The sequence below is a fragment of the Acanthaster planci genome, linkage group LG02 (assembly GCF_054643075.1).
Source record: "Acanthaster planci isolate LZ-2023a linkage group LG02, COTS_SCS, whole genome shotgun sequence".
Lineage (NCBI taxonomy): Eukaryota > Metazoa > Echinodermata > Asteroidea > Valvatida > Acanthasteridae > Acanthaster > Acanthaster planci.
This window is the reverse complement of record NC_141778.1, coordinates 31,912,690-31,929,946: the sequence shown is the minus strand read 5'-3', so window position 1 is coordinate 31,929,946 and position 17,257 is coordinate 31,912,690. Positions and strand designations below refer to the sequence as shown.

The 17,257-nt window shown below is 41.1% G+C and overlaps 1 protein-coding gene across 1 annotated transcript in view; it reads left to right on the top strand.

Moving 5' to 3' along the window:
- LOC110976834 (nucleoside diphosphate-linked moiety X motif 6-like) overlaps nt 1-17,257 on the top strand; it is a 70,047-nt gene that overhangs the window by 14,577 nt on the left and 38,213 nt on the right. Inside the window, exon 3 of the mRNA XM_087130006.1 lies at nt 16,514-16,640. The gene's annotated coding sequence lies outside the window, so the exon portion shown is untranslated. The remainder of the gene's footprint in view (nt 1-16,513; nt 16,641-17,257) is intronic.

Genomic DNA, 17,257 nt, shown 5'->3' with positions numbered 1-17,257 from the left:
CGACTGGATGGCCCCACAGTATAGTTGATTCACTAGTGCTGTGGAAACCTACATGTACAACTGGCCATAGGCGCCTAGCCATCAGGTAACCAGTTGTTGCCATTGTGATGGCCTTGTGGATGGGAAGACTGAAGCCTCCATGCCTGCTGGGTCTGCGCTCAGTCACCTGGACTCTGGAGACTCCAGTCCAGGCTCCAGGAACCCCATATTTTCATTCAAGACACTGTATGGTCACAAAAGATGAGCCCCCATCCCTGTCTGACATGCCAAGATTTTTTTCGTAGTTTACCAGTGAAAAGCAGAACATTGTTAATGTGGCAGTAGTCCAGCACTTTTGGGCCTCTGACCAACCAGCAGGGGATTGGGTGCCTGTTGTACCATTAGCCAGACTTCTAAAGAAGTTTTGTCAAGAGGAGAACTGGATAAATAAAAGATTGTTGGGTGATATGTATGTGGGGCTTATCCTGCCACAAGGACACTATTTCCTTTCATGATGGCTCCTGTGGGCAAACTCTATGTCACCCTTGGATGAAAAGCTACCAGGACAGCATATAACCTTTATTTTTGTGCCATGTTTTGAATGCCTTTACATTCTTCAATTCTCTGGTGAAATTTGTGGAGATGACGTACATTCATGTGAGTGATAAAATGGTTGGCAAAAAAACCTTAGATTGTGGATGATTTGAAGGAGTGTTAAGCAATATAAAACATAAGATCAGGAGTACCGGTACATAGCTGAATCTATCCATTAGTTGGAGTAATTAAAAGGTTTCATCAATCCAGTGCAATTCTGCTATGCTTACAGTGCAGACAGCCTGCAGCCTACCTAGAAGTGGTTCACATTTTAGTTGAGAAATCATGATGACACTAATAAAAGATGGAAATGAACCAGTAGTTTGCTGATTAAATAACACTACTTAGATTCGGCAACATCTAAATCAGTTAAAGCCAGGATTCATTTACTAGTGATAAAATGTTTATACAGTGTTTTACCTCTCATTTTGGTTAACAGAGGCTTTTGAATGTTTGATGATGTTTCTTCGAATCTGTGGGGTTTAAGATTAAACCATGCTGAATGTGTCAGGATTTTTAAGCTGTTTCTCTGCTCCATGATCGTTTCCTCTTGGACTTCAAGAGCGCAATAGTACAACTGTACAGAAAACAGTGAAAACTAATTAACAGTAAAACAGTGCAACCATTTGATCTTGTAATTGCAGTGACAAGCTCCAGTCTAAGAGGATTCCTTCTCGGAATTAATAACTTCTTTATTGTACCTTGTCCATCAAAGCAGATTCCACTCCTTGATCGGTGCAGGATCCTATCTGGTCATGTCATATGCTTGAAAAATTAAAGTTACAGGTTACATGTGACTGTGAAGTAGTCTTTTTCATTCAGTTTCTAATCATTAAAATAGAATGTTGATTGGAGGGATACAATGTGGCTCTTAGATAGGGACACTGCTGTGGTACATAGGGTTCCTCATTTCATTAGCTTGGAAGTTAATTAACCCTGGCTCACTTTTTATCTGCTGTTGGGATCAGGGGCATACCTGCCTTCTGCCTGATTTCACCCATGAAGGGACCACGTGTTATCACAAATAAACACTGGGGGTCATTCAGCAAAGGTTTATAATGGATGGGGGGTGCCTTGTCAAGAAAGACCACAAACCCCAGGGTCTGGGTACAGCAATGGTTTTCTTAAATCCCTCCCCCCCCAAAAAAGATTGTTTGGTTCTGTCAGAGCTATGTTATGTGCACAAAAAGGCTGCTGCTGGTGAAGCATTAGCAGCCTGCCCGGCATGTGTCAGTTGGTTCTTGGTTGTTTTTCGAGGCACTTGAAATAGAATTTGGGAAATATATTTCTCTTAGACATAAAAGCACAAGTCCTTTAAGACAACAAGTTGTGAGATTGTGCTTACATTCTCAGAGTTGTATTCAAACATAGTAAATTTTACCTGGCCCTGTTTGGTTCTTTCCTAGTTGGGATCCAGTCACTATCCTTGCACATTTTGTCATTGTTGATGTTTAAAATCACAGAGCCATGTAAAGATGTGCCTTTGACAAAGTTTCTAATTTTAACCTCCTCCTGTGCTATGAGCATCATGCCTTTGATGGTTCTGTTTGCAATCACTATTCCTGGAGCTTGCAAAAACCAATTTGAAGTCTCCCCCCCCTTCGAACTTGTCATCACTATAATTGTGTTATTTGTCACCAACTTGATCTAGGATAAACTTATTTCTGCTCAGTGGTATTTCTAGGATGGGAAGGTGAATGGTTGGTTGGTGGACAGCAAATAAAGAGAACAGACGGGACAACATCAGACCGCAGTGAGTTCTCCGTTTGCAACTCTACTTCCCCCTCCCAGAAAAAAAGGGGAAGAATTTCTTCCTCTGGCTGCATGTAACATAACCAGCTGTAGATCCAGCCTTTTTTTTTCTCCTGGACATTTGTCATCACCAAAATTCTGTTATTATCAAGTGCACCTCCTTGGTGCTGCTGCATAGTCAAAGACCCTCTGTCATCTGCTTCACACCTCTTAAAGCAGTTGTTCACTGGTATGCAACCAATGCTAAGGGACCTTCACACAGTCAGATCACGATAATGCAACATATGTACATTATGATTATGAATCAATTACATGTACATTGTATACATCCGGTTGTTAATTTCAGGGTCATCTCCAATCTGTCCCTGAGATACTAATCAACAGCCCCAAGTGGCTTACAGTGACTTTTTCCTGAACAAATTGGTTTGTGTCTGGCTTTCGGACTCGCTATCACTCAGTGAATAGAAGATGGAAGCACACAGTTTTTGCAATGCATGAACTTTCAACACATGGACAGGGTTATTCAGAAACGTAGGATATTTTTAGTTTTTATTTATTTTATTCCTCTCACTGATTTATTTGACTGTGACTTCAGCTATTTACAGGCAGTATAGTGCAGGCTGTGATTATTTCAAAATCCTTCCATTGATGACTGAGACGTTGAGCCTTGCCTTCACTTCCCCATCACTATATCTGCGCTCAGCAGTCAGTTTTATTCCCTTTTTGTGCATGTTGCTTCTCACACCAGTGCCTGTGTAAGATTAGAGACTTAGCATCAATTGTGTTATTACAACGATCCAAGTTGACCCCTGATTGCCATTGGGTGAATCCCACCAATGCCTGGCATGCTAGCCGATTACAGATTGACAGCTCTGGGATGAAGTAATTGGCAGCTCCCTCATCAGAAATTGATTTCCTGGGTCTTTAGCTCAGAAGCTACCACAACACTAATTGGAGGGCCTGTTTGAATCATGGTACAATGGACAGTAAAAAGGTGTTGTTGCTCCTGGATGCAGTGTTTGTTGGTAATTACATTTCAAGAGGGATGAGCCATGCACTGTGACTGCAGTGGTATCGTTGCTTATCAATTACAGGGCAAGTACTTGTTGAGGATTTGGAACAGATTGTGTGAGCTGTGAAGCCATAAACAAGTAGTGCCCTGTTGGCCAACTCTTAAATTGCAAAACCAAAGGTCTTGATTTGTGACTGAGATGATGACAAGTTAATGTGATTTTTCATTCATTTAAAATGGTTAATCATCACTTTGAAATCTCCTTTTCTCACGTTATTGTATAGGCTTTCAAAGGAAGCGGCTTGTGAATGGAGTTGGATTGGACTTTCAAACTGCTTACTTAATTTTGTGTCATCAATGATTAAAAATCTATTATTTCCAAAATCAAACAAGTTTCAGGGATCAAGACTGTTCTCTCTTTTTCCTGTTTTTTCCTCACAAGTGTTTCTGATCATGAGTTGTTTCCTTGCCTTGAAGTCTCCCTTTCCTTCAACTTCCTTGTGGGTATATGTACAGTGTACACAGGTAGGGAAGTCAATCTACCTGGAGCTTGGATTAAAGCAGGAACCTTTAACTACAGTTGAGCCTCGTTAACAAGAGCGCTGTTAATACAAGATTCTGCTTAAGAGAAGGAAATTTTTAGGTCCCAATCCTTTGTTTTTCATGTTTTCATTCCTGATAATACAAGGTTCCTGTTATAACAAGGTAATTTACCAAGTGCAAAGGAGCTGAGGTTTGACTGTGTACTGCAACATTTCCTCTAAGCTGTTCTCATTTTCTTCGATCACAGCGAAAATTGATGTCACATTGGCCCTGGAAATCAAACCATGTGGCTTTTACATCAGTGAAATCCACCCTGTATATTGACACAGTTCCCCACTGTTCATGTTGTGCTGCTCACTTGCTTTATGACAGTCCCCAGTGATTGCTCCAGAATGTATTCTGTGTTTCTCATTCCTTCAAGAGAGGGCTCTGTTTATACCGTGTGTTGACAGCACTGGCCATCAGGAAAGTTTTCTCAAACTATCAGGGACATCTGAGCATACTCGGTCTTCTTTTTATAGGATCACTGCTTTTTAGTTGGAAAACTACCAGTCAGTCAAATCTTGGGTGGGGAATTGTACAAAAACATAACTGTGAAGGAAGTATTGGAAACATAGTGAATTGCTCATGTGCATGCCTTGATTACAGATTAGCATTCAATGAGGTCTCTGTGGAAATTACAGTTTATATGAACAGAATTTCTGACCAATCTTAGATCTGAATTTTCTTCAGCTGAAAAGGAACATGAAGCTGATAAATTTTAAGTGACGTTTTTGCATTAGTTTCTTTAGTATATCTAAGGCCACAAAAGCTGAATTAAGTTTGTTTTAGGAAGCCTCGAACCATGCTCGAACGAAGTTTTAAATGATGAGTTTGACTCCATTGTCACATTCTGAGCACACGCAAGGCAAATTTTGAAATCAGCTTAGATTTGGATTTCAGACGAAAAAGTGGCATGGCAATTATGCTACCAAGAGCATCAATTGTCAAAGAGCATTTACTTTGCTGATGAAAAAAGTACACATGCAGGAACTACTTTCGCTATGGGACTGTGTACATTAAGTGCTCTGTTTATTTTTTTGAACATGCGATCAGTGGATGGAATTATGGGTTAGCAATGACTCATTCAACCATTACCCAAGGGAGAATATTCCATTTAGTGTGAAAGGGCATAAAATCTATGATTTAGGCTGGAAGTTACATTATGTAGGCAGTGAGGTAAGGGATCTCACTGATGAACGGGAAATATCAGTTTAGGTGCTGGGACGGTGGTAAGGGAAAGGGGATGTTAGGAAGTCACATGCTTTTAGTTCATGCCCACATTCTGCTGTAATAACGGCCACTATGATATGACAAGCTTGGTATAGCTTGGTCCCCTCCCCCACAGGGATTAATGCTGAATTCATGAGGGCCAGCTGCACCATGGGAAGCTTATCCACCAGCTTGGCTGGCAGGGTTTGGGGGTTCAGTGTGACAGGGTCATGAGGAGAAGGCTAATCTGCAACAGCTTTGCTGCACATCTGTTCATTTGTTGACCTGTCTGTTTTTCTCAAATTTTGATGTATATGCCATCAGATTTCTGACACAAAAAAATCTGCCATACTAGTTGTGCTGCTGCAAATTACAAACGGGATCACCTGCAGTTCCTGTGGTTGTCATAAATGTTGCTCCTTGTTTGTTGGATTGATCTCAACATTATACCAGACAAATTTTTGAAAATAAAGTGTGGCTGGCCTGTCAAGCTTTTGTGCTTGCTGGAGAATGTTGAGGATATGGAAGACTGGGGGATGCTTCTCCCCTCCCTTGGACTACTGTCTTGCATCCCTGTACAGGCTTCAAGTAATTGTGCTCATTCTTCATTAAAGATTGTGGGAACAATGAAACATGGAAAGAGGGTGTGATAATTCAAAGCCCAAATGGTTGCACCCGATGCCGACTCTGTGTGTCTCAAGAAGGTCTCCCCATCATAAAAAAGCCCTGGGATGCCAGAAAAGAATCATATGAAATCATAGAATGAAGCCTATCAATCATAAGCCGTTGCAGCTGCTTCAAGATGTTTCCAGCCTCCTGCAAAATTACAACAGTCCTGGAACGTGTAAATGAAATGGTTTAACTCATGACACCAAGAGCCATAATTCAGAGCACACAGGCAAAAATTTGGACAGGGCCTTGTGTGAATTACCTTGTAATGTGTACCTCCAGCACATGATGGGACAAATTGGAACCTGGTCTGGAATTTTTAAATGAGGCATTCTGACAAATTGAAACTTTTTTTTCAATCTTTGGCCCAGTAATGCTATGCATCCCAGCTTCCATGTGCAATATGCTGTCATCTCTAATGAAGTTTATGGTTTGTGGAAATGGTAATTAAAATACTGTAATAATTTAAATCCAGTCCAAGTTCTCCCCCCCATGACAAATTCTGGGTACACCACTTCGAATTCCACCTTGGTCAGCATGTGGATTGGGTTTTCAGTCCCTGCCTGATTCTGTGGGTTTTCCCTTGGAATATTTTTCCAGGGTTTTCCTTCCACCTTTAAAACTGAACATTGTTTCATTGTTTTCTTAACTTTCACTCCAACCTGTAATTGGCACTGAATGTGCTGTTGGATAAACAGACATAATTCAATAAAAGAAATTAGAATTGTGTAAGAGTTGTGTTCAGGTTTATAGTGCATGAAAGAGATGAAGTTTTTACCATTTTTTCTCGGAGATCACTGTTTTTGCAGAAAAATAATTAAGGGTGTTATTTTATTGGCCAAGGCCTCTGCTTTGCCTAAACTTACTTCATTCGCACTTCGTGTTCCTCTTGGGAAAGATATTTGCTTTCCATTTTTTTAGATCTCAGGAGAATCTCATGCAGGGATCCAAAATACTTCTTGAATACTTTCATTTCATGCACACACATGCTAGAATGATCCACAATAGAAACCAACCTTCTTAAATTGCACTGGAATTTGTCCAAACTCATCCTGTCTGGTTTTACTTTTAAGAGTGCAGGAAATTCTCAGACTTAAAGACTGAGTCACCACCTACTTTTCCAGATGGACTGTGATCAGGCACCACTTGACCCTGTGGCAGATGCTTTTACAGCATGCCTAATGACAGCTGAGCGTGATCTTTTCGTGCAAGGAGTGGTTTAAAAAAAATAGAGTGGGCTGCATGTGGTTTGTGGAAATTTCTGCTGAACTCCTTTTAACCCCCCCTTCAAGTGCCAGCATTTAAATGAAATTTCCAGCGGGGTTTTCAGAGAAGTCATTGCATCAAAACTTTGCTTTGGCCATGGAGCTATAACTCCATACTTTGACCAAGGGCTGCTGTGATCCAGCCCTATCCTGTCCACTCATTTTGCCCATTCAAACACTTACCTCTAAATAACTCAACTCATGATTGAGTCAGCTTTTCTTAGGTTCAAAAGAAAGGACATTTTGAATGTTTCTCTGAACACAATGGAAGAACAGTTCTGAAGTGTTGTTCAAGCAGACTTCCTTTCAGTTTTGTGGTTTATTGTTATAATTACTGTTACTGGCTGGATGGATTTTGTGTGTGTGTTCAAACCTAGTTTTAGGGGTCCCATCCATTATCAAAGAAATGACTTCAGCACTTCCAGGGAAAGAGATCGGCAAAAGACAAATTTGATGTAAGATTTTTATGAACTTGCAGTTGCCATCAGTCATGGCCATAGCCATAACATTCCTTGAAATATCAGTTGGATTTTGCAGAATTTCAAAATTTGATTGAATTGGCAGAATTATGCCTAAATGTGTTGAACATCTTAATAATTGGACATTTATAGGCCTATGTCATTTACCTACATATTTCAGATCACCAAAATAAACAACACCAGGTACTTCAATGGAGCAACACATTGGCTTGTCTCTCATTCCAAAAGAAAGTCTGCATTATCAGTTCTGTCCCAAATGCATATTGCAAACTTCCTCCAATCCGGAACTGGAATTGGGGGTCAATCCTGGATGCCCAATTGTCATTAGACCACTCAACATGGGAAACTGTCTGAATTGATCTGTGGGTTCTGGTAACAGCATTTAGGCCCAGGGACAAAATAAGCTGGGCCCTTGTCCTTGAGCAGAAGAAGTGATCCAGTGGGCAGAGACTGCTTCTCTCTGTCAGAGAGACTCTCATTACACCATTTCCATTTTTAGTCTTCGAATGAGACAAAGTTTGTGCTCTGCATTTCCTATTCAGCCTGTTTTTAAGTATTCATTTATTTGAGGGGGGTGGTAGTGGGAAGAGAAACTCCCCCATTAGGCAGTAAGGACAGAATGTTACTGTCCTTTTTTGTATGACCTACTTGTGGTGGCATCAGCATAATGCAGGCCTACCCATTACTTTGGGAAAGGATGTGACCTGAAAATTGTCAAAACGTTAACTTGGGAGTCCACTACATTTCAGGTAAAGCATGGATTCTTAGTGTGTGAAAAACAAATCCTATGTGTATTTGAGAAAACGAGAGAACTGCTGATTCAATTCTTATCTAAAATCTTCAATTCAGTATTTCAAACTTTGGTGACAGGAATTCTATTACTTTATTTTTGTCATTACATGTACATAGAAAAAAAAGAAATAATCCTTGACGTTGATTTGAAAGTGAAAGCTACAAAAGAAGAGGTTTCATTCAGTGGAGTACAAAGACAATTTTTACTGCTTTAATTGACTTATTCCTGTCGTCACACTATTAAGCTTACACTAAGTTCTGATCCGGTAAGTATCACCACGTGATTACATAGTGGCACTTGTACTGGTACATGTATCGCAGAGAAACCTTACTCTGTAATTATACCTGCACAAGCAAGTGAAATGTCAATCCTCTAAATAGGAGGGTAATTCCTTGAAGTCAATGCCACAAACGCTGTCATAAACACAGGAAGAGAAATAATGAGTTACTTTTTCTTTGAAAGAAAAAAATCTGAACATACTGGATTATGCAGCATTTGTGACATGCACTTAACCCGTTTCCACTGGAAGGAACTTCCACAATGTTGTTTCATCTTGATGTAATTAACTTTTTCCTTCCCACAATTTTTCCTCTGAGAAAAAAATTACCTTGGATATGTCACTTGGGTTCAGCTTGGTTGCATGTGTTGACCGCAAGCATGTAAAGGGAAACCAGACTGGTCTGTGTTGTGTATTCTTGAGGTGACTTACGACAGCTGTGGTAATATGGACAGAGCAGGTGATGGAAATCAAAGGGGGGAAGGGACAGGTCTGATTTGTTTCCTTTGCTTTCTCCACTTGAGATTGGGTTCATAAGTGCACTGAGCACAGGATAGGGAGTGAGAAGCTCATCGTAAACTTTCACAAATTAACAGGAAAGCTGAAAATTGAAAAAAGGTGTCATGAAAACAGCCATGGTGAATTTCTGTCATTTGATGCCGATTTAAGGGGGCTTGGATACTGTGCTGTTTTCTTGAAGTTGGTTCATGGGTGTATGTGTTACCGATACATCACGGTTCTTAGCTCTATGGTTTCATGTACACGTATGTCATCCGAACATTTTGCAGGGCTCCTTCTTGCCAATGTCATAAGCGAGAACAAGGTTTTGGTAAAGGGTAAATATATGGAGCTTATAGACTGTTTTCATGGAGCTCTCTTTTGAAGGACCACTTTTTTTGTTCCAATATATATTCAAATGTTTGTTCCCATATATCTGTATCCACCCTGAGTTGAAGTGCACTCCCAAGTGGCAAAAGAAAGACAAATGGTTTTAAATTTTCCAACAGGTCCTTGCACGCATTCTGTGTATACACAAAGACCATACATACCGGAATAAACATCAAACGCGCATATACTTGCGCGCCTCATGGCACGCCTATGCAGTGGGTACCAAAAAAACACACCTTTTCTTGTTCGCTTGGAGTGGATTCTCTTGGATAAGGTTTGAGTACATCATGTACACGGTACTCATACTTGTACCTTCCCAATCTTAAAACCCTTACATACCGGTAGTTAGCTTGAAAGCTGTAGAGCCTACTTTATCTTAGAGATATTTCCTGCACTGGAAAAAATTTGTTATTTTTAACATTTTTTCTCTTTTTCAAAAAAAGTTGATGGGGTCAAACATAGAGTTATATTTAAAAAAAAAAACTCTATGGGTCAAAACCAGGTCCTCGTTTGTCAAATGTGAGGGCAAGGGTCTGAAGGTTGAGTCATTCCCAATTTCCTGAGCCTCTAGATCATTGAACCACCAACTTCTAACAACCCTACATTGAGAACGGACCATCCTGTTCAGACCAGCAGCTGAGAGGTAGTGAGCTGTCTGTCACCAGAAGTGAAGTGGCTGTCCCAGAATGCCTTGGGAGAAACTGTCAAAACAAGGGCGTCCGCTCTCACTTGCTACCTCACACCTGTCCACCAATTGCACCCTTGGCTCCATGAACTCTCTGATTGAAAGGACCCCCACAATTACACACCATCAAACATCCTGTTGAAATCCCAGCCCTCTTACCCCCCCCCAGAATGTGGTGAACAATGATTTAAGATGTTGTTAAATATTACTTCCATTTCCTCTGAATTAAGCCATTCAACTTAACTTTAATAACTATGAAAGCATCAGTTTTTTTGTACAACGTTGCTGATGTAGCAAAGGTCCTTTGGTGGTTTGTCTTTTTTTTAGAATTTGAAACATTTAAATGGTTATTAATTTACTCAAACAGTCCTCAATCTGCTGATTTCAATGAGTTTTTACATACACCCTAAGGGTTAGGGTTAAAACCCATACTGCTAGTTGATGGCTGCCCAGAAAAATGCAACTTGGTCAGTGAAATAGGGGCTTCATATTACCCAGGAAATAAAATTTACCCAGAAACTGAAATTGATAGCCATGATGCTAGACAGTAATGTAGCTTGCCATAATTTAAGTAACAGCATTGGAAGGCATGGGTAGACACTCGTGTGACAGCCTCTTTAAATAACCACCGTTCATGCCCTTCTGCTTGCCTCCTGCATGGTACAAGTTTTGTTTGGTTCCATCACTCAGAGTGTCCACCTGTCTGCTCACTTCTGTACTTCTCCCCTCCAGACCTTTTTTTACCTGGGCTCAGAAGCCGGGATTGATGTTTTGGGAGCAGCCCAGACTGTCGGTGCTAAAAGGAAACCCCAGTGGCGGGGAATGCCGGACTCTCCTGTCAAAACAACACTGATCCCCTCTTTGCTCCTCAGTCCCCCCCCCAACAACTGATGGAAACTACTTGTTCAACATGTGTCTGTGACTTGGGGAGTTTGCACTAAGGGTTTTTATCTGGATTTAAATTCAGAATGGAAGAAAAGTGCATTTCACTTGTTCACATCTGATCATTGTGTTTTTGGAGTGATGCTGCCTGGCTAGATTTACATGTAAATCAGTGATGTAAGGCCTTTTTTGTGTACCAATCAAACAGACAGGCTTTCTAATGAAACCTTTGTAGCTTCAGAAGTTCAACACCAGAAATGGGAATGGAGCTACATGTGTACATATATTCGGTGAACCCAGCAAACATCTGATGGTCTTCAGACACAGTTCTGTATAAAAAAGGGTCTTAACAGATTTCGATGATCATTTTCAAAATTTTTTGACTTAAAAAAGAAATATTTTTGTGAATTTATAGAAAAAGGCAAGAAAATCTGCATTTTATCTAAGGAGGGAATTTAGGAGTGGGTTAACCACCACAGTCCCTTTTTAATTTAAGGTATTCCATGTGAGTGTACAACCTGCGAAAGAAAACACTTTCTCTGTTGATGTCATGCAAACTTGTAGAATGCGACATTGGACCACGCTCTTGACATTTCATTTTTGGTTCAATTGCTAAGCCCTGCTCTTGGGTTCCCCTAGTTGCATGTATTTGATATCTGTTTGCACTTGTCCTGTTGTAAAACTGAGGTGGCTTTTGCTCATAATGAGCCTTTTGCCAGAGCTTGCCATTGCAGCCTCTCTTTGAATCGTATATGACTATATAAATGTAATGTCAGCTGTCTTCAGCTGGAAGATTAAAGTCAAAGCATCATTCCCCTGCATTTGCATCTGCTGTCCCATTGGTTTAAATAGTGGTTGAACCATTCATACTCTGTACTGTGAGAGCGAAGCTGACTTTTTAAAGTAATATTTATTATAATATTTTTATCTGACCTTAAGAAAATTCCCATGCATTGCAGGGCAAGACTTGGGGTTAAATTGTCACCTCTGTTGTAGTGGATTCAATTCATATTGAACCTTGATCTAGGGTAGATCAATCATCCGAAAAAATTACCCAAAAGAGAAGAAAGGAATTTAAACAAAAGAAAAAAAAATTGACCAGATACTGTCAGATTTGCACTAGAGTGAAGGGGGGGGGTTTATAGTCCTTACATATTAAAGGCTGGCTGGGGGCCAGAAAGATGTTATGTTGACCAAAATACCATGTAACCCCCATAAGAGAGGGTCACCTCGCTGCCTTGATGTTTACATCAACTGCCATAATTATGTAAAAACGCTGACGGACAAGCATTCCTTGGCTGGCTTCAGGACTGTCAGTGTTCGTGGTGTTATTATTCCTGATGTATCCTCTGCAAGGAACCTGACCACATCCATCTTGTATCGGTATTTACGTTGTGATGACAAAGAAGATGTTTGAAAAAAGGGGGAAAGAAATATTGCTAGGAAACGTGATAAGATTTGCAGAATGTCCAGTCTAGCATGTTAGTCTTGCATATATAACTTGTCATCTGACACCTCAACAAGTTTGGCTTTGAGAAGTTGTGGCAGAGATGGAACAGCGTTGTAATCAGGACTGTGCTGTTAACAGAAATAGTAGCACATGAAATAGCCAAAAAATGAGAGTGAATTCAAATTTCTTATTCTTGATATTCACACTTATTCCATTTGATAACCATTGAAAGGTAAAAAATAAGATGAATACGACTTATATAACTTTTACAGGTCTTGTACCATATATATTTATGCTCAGTTTATCACCTTGAATAAAAATTGTTCAGTTATTTCATTTCCTGTTAATCTGTTCTCATTATTAAGGAATGCGACCCTGGCTCTCTGACCACTTCAGTCCAGCTGAAATACCACAACTTTTTTCCTGGCAAATTAAGAATGACAACACTAACTTTGAAAAAAACAAGTTTGCTTCTCTCTCAAACCATGGAGCTATTAAACACCAAGGGTTCAGACAAGCCTGCTTTCCATTTGAAGGAGGGTGTAAAGTTGGAGCCAACATGGAGACAGGGAGTAGACAACCACTTTCTCCAGTGTGGTATCTTAATTGCTGACCAGTGTGTAATTTAGATCCTGGACCAATTAAGAGCTTTCTGGGTTATAGGTGCCTATCTGGTTACTGGCATGCCTATAAAAAACCTGCAGTTGCCACTGGAGCCAGAACTGTAGCATCCAGTCTGGGTTGGATTCCATGGGGGAGCAGTGTCTGCCTGACAGCGGGACTGCCAGACCCTCAGTCCAGACTGGTCAAGTCATATGGCTAATTAGTGACCAAATACTGCTGACCAATGCTGGGGGAGTCGGCTACAAACTATCCTTCCTGGTCCTAGGCTTCATGATAGTCCAGGTGGTATTTGGAAGGGTTGCAGGGATGGATGGTTCATTGGCCTTGCTGTTGGGCATGCACATTTTCATACCTTCATATCTGTTATGTTAAGCTGTGTTTGCACTGGACTTTTTGGTCCAGCTTACTGAGAGGATGGTTACTTTTCCAATTTTAAGTCCAGTGTGGCATCCCAGGAAGTTTTCCTCTCAACTTCTGCCCAAGAAAAATTCCTGAGGCTTTTCCCAAGAAGGAAAGTCCAATGTGGACAGTGCGAGTAGGTAATTAGAGGATGGGAAAGTGGTCCAGTAGAGCATACATCCGGCCCGAGCACAACTTGAAGTTAAACAGCATGCTTCATACAGGGAAACTATGCATGTGCAGTTCGCATCAGTGTGGCATGTGGCCAATATTTCAAGCAAATTTTTTCCTCTTTTGGTCACAATCATGGCAGAAATTATTGATACTGTTAGAAGTTTAACTGATGTTAAAAGTGCACCCCTAGCACTTCCAGATGATAGTGAGGATGGCAATGTTGTAAGACAAAAGCAGAAAGGTCACGCAAAGCACCCTCATAAGTTATTGCATTGCCAGCTCGGTAACTTCACCCGTGGTCTCAGTAAAATTTTCCTGTGTCGTAAGTCCAAATGTGGATAGTGGTCACATTGACCATTTTTTATTTGACCATCGGCTTGGTAAAACCCACGGGAAAAAAGGTCCAGTGCAAACATGGCTTTCGAGAACAACTTGAACCCCACCTCTTTGGCCTTACTGCTACAGTGTAGCTGTACATGTACATGCCGGCAGTCTCTGCACATTGCATACAGTTCCAGAGATAAACCTCGCTTTTTACACCCCTCAGCCGGCCCCAACACCTCTTTCTTCAGACAGTGGTCATTATCAATTAAATCAGCCATTTCTTTACTTCTGAAGGTGGTGGAGATGGGAACAGACAGGCTTCGCACAGAAAGGCCCAATGCATCTGCACAGGAGCCATCCCTAATTACAAGTTGTCTGGTATTAAATTCAGGCTCCACACCCTGTACGTACCCTAACTCTATGGGTGCAATCCATTACTTCAAGCCCCATTGAAAACAGTGTAAAAACAGCATTGTTCAGGGCCCAATAACATGCATACCAACACCCCTGAGGTTTCTGAAACAAAACTTATATCAATGTCTTATCCCTGATCTTTCAATTTTTGTGGGTTAGCCAATTACATTTTTACTTTTCCCAACAAAACAACCCCCTCGAAAAGTTTTTTCCCTGAAGTCTGCTTGCAGCCATTTTTCAAGTGGCAACCTTCCACTTTCTCAGGCACTTAGGACCATTTTTTAACTGTATTTTTTAGCCATTCCACTCTCAGATGGAAGGCCAAAGAACCAGGGAGTTGATCCTGGCAAAGATTTACAAATTCTCACCATTTGGGGGGACAGACAATTTCCCTTTTCAAAAGAAACTGTGGAGGTATGTTTGATGCTAACGAGCTAACAAAAAATTCCCACTTGAATTAGTGGACAGCACCACTATGGTTGCAATCCTCCATAAAATGACTGACCGCATCAGGGTTTCACAGTCATGGACCTAATGGGTGCCATGCTGAATTGTAGAGGGCGCTGTGTGGCCTACTCATACCAGCCAAGGGCCAGTTTACATGGCTTTTGTCCGAACCATAGATGGTTTGGACCATCTAGACAACATTTGGAACCAGGCCCTAGCCCTGGGTCATGGTTGCACCACAGGGTATCAGTAGGCAATTTAATTGATCAATTCAGAGGGAAGCATTCAGATGAAAATAATTGTCCAAGATGCCATTGACCATGTACACTGTGAGAGTTGCAGCCAACAACAAAATACAAGTGATTATGACATTTTACATTTTAACAGCTCGACAAGGGAAGTTTGGGCATTGCACATACACAAGCAGTTGACGGCTGGTTGAACTATCCCAAACTTGTCCCTAGTGAGGGCACATTGAGTGGGTGCACCAGTTTAGGGGTGAAACCCCTGTATGAATGGCCCTCACTGCACATAAAAACACATGTAAGTGTATTTTCAACTATACATGTACATGTATGTGAAACCGATCTGAGTGCGGAGGATAGAGTTTGTACATGTGTTCTCACACTGGACACACCCACACATAATGGCATGGACGAGTTTCACAGTTTTACTTACAGCTGTCAATAATCATAGCAGCCAGCCTCTGGGCATGCTTTGGGATACCCAATTAAGACAAACTTTGCTTTTTTGAGTCCAAAGAGCACTTGGGTTAACAATCAATAGGGAGTCCCATTTTCTTTAGTATTTCACGAGTCAATGTATGTGACAGCACTTTTATGCCTCTGAATAAAGGGACGACAACAACGAATTGGAACCACAAAAGAATAAAACACTTTTTTGAGTGACTTTTCTGGACACTTTTTGACTTTTTATTATTATCCCTAGCCCCACCACTAATAAGTTTGTGATTCTCAAGGTTGTTGACACAGGTACAGTCCCTGTGTGGTATCAGTCTGCTTGGTGAATGGTGTTGCACCATTGGTGTGTACACTATCACATAAATGCCAGTTTACAGAATAAAACAAAATACCACTAGTGGTCCCTACCTGTGGATGGGCAGAGCATGAATAGGAAGAAAAGAATTTTTGGTTTGAGATGTGGGAGGCAAAACCCAAGAGGTTTTTAGCTGGAAGCACAGACAGCCAAGGTGTCAAGAAATGTCCGGTGTGTGGGAGTATTATGGAGTGTGTGAAACCCACACTGGGGCCTGGGCCCACACAGCATGCAGAGAGGTGAAAGGGGAGGGCCACTGTGATGAACCAAAGAGCAAGGACCAAGGTGAAGTTAGACCCGTCATAGGGGACACTCTCTTTCACTCAGGCCTCTTTTGTGTATAACTAGCAGTCCCTCTCTCAAGTTCAGAAAGGGCCAGCTAGACTTGAGTTATGCACTGTACAGTGTACAGCAGGTAAATGAGAGTAAGGAAAAGTAACCATGGTCTTGCCTTCCATGAAATTTAGAGGGAATGCCAGAACCACAGAAGCAAAATGATGCCAAATACATGTATCCCAGGTCAAAATGTCATTTGTGTTTTAACTTGTACTTTCAGAGCGCACACTGAGGTTACTCGACTCCGTACAAGTATCTCATAGGCTACATGTAGATGCTGACAAACGCTTCGAGCACCATGTGCAAAGCACCCAAGTACCTGAGACACTATATGTGAAAGCACCATAGTAAGTACATTTACAGTGTACATGTGAGCCAACTTGCGCTGAATGTGCTTATCGACGTACCAGTGTGCACAGTTTGAGTGTCCCACATGGTGGTACTTTACAAGAAAATGTACATGTACATGCATTCGAATTTGCTTTCACTTCGTTGTTCCTGCAACGGCATTTATACAGCATCCTCGGGAAGTTAAGAAAAACCTGTGACTACATGCAGTGGTCCTCGGCTTACCACAGTACTGGTATTGGATACAATACTGGTGATGAATGTTAATGTTGGGGGGCAAAAATGACTCAGTATCATTCACGGTCCCATTGACTGATGCTTTGTTTGTTTTACGGCAGCTTTCCATAATGTCTGACATTTCTTTGGTGGTATAAACAGTGGTTTGTATGGAGGGAAGTGGTGTGTCACAATTATCTACCCACACAGTGGATCTGAAAGTGACATGTGTACATGTACTATTGAAATATCAAATGTTTAAACAGATTTAAGATATGTACAGGTTTCTGTTCATTCAAGTATAAACTCCGTTGATTAAATTGACCTGCCTTGACGCCTTCCAGAAAAATCAGTTACACATATTTTTTGTCAGCATTCCGACTTCTGGTTCTGTTAAACC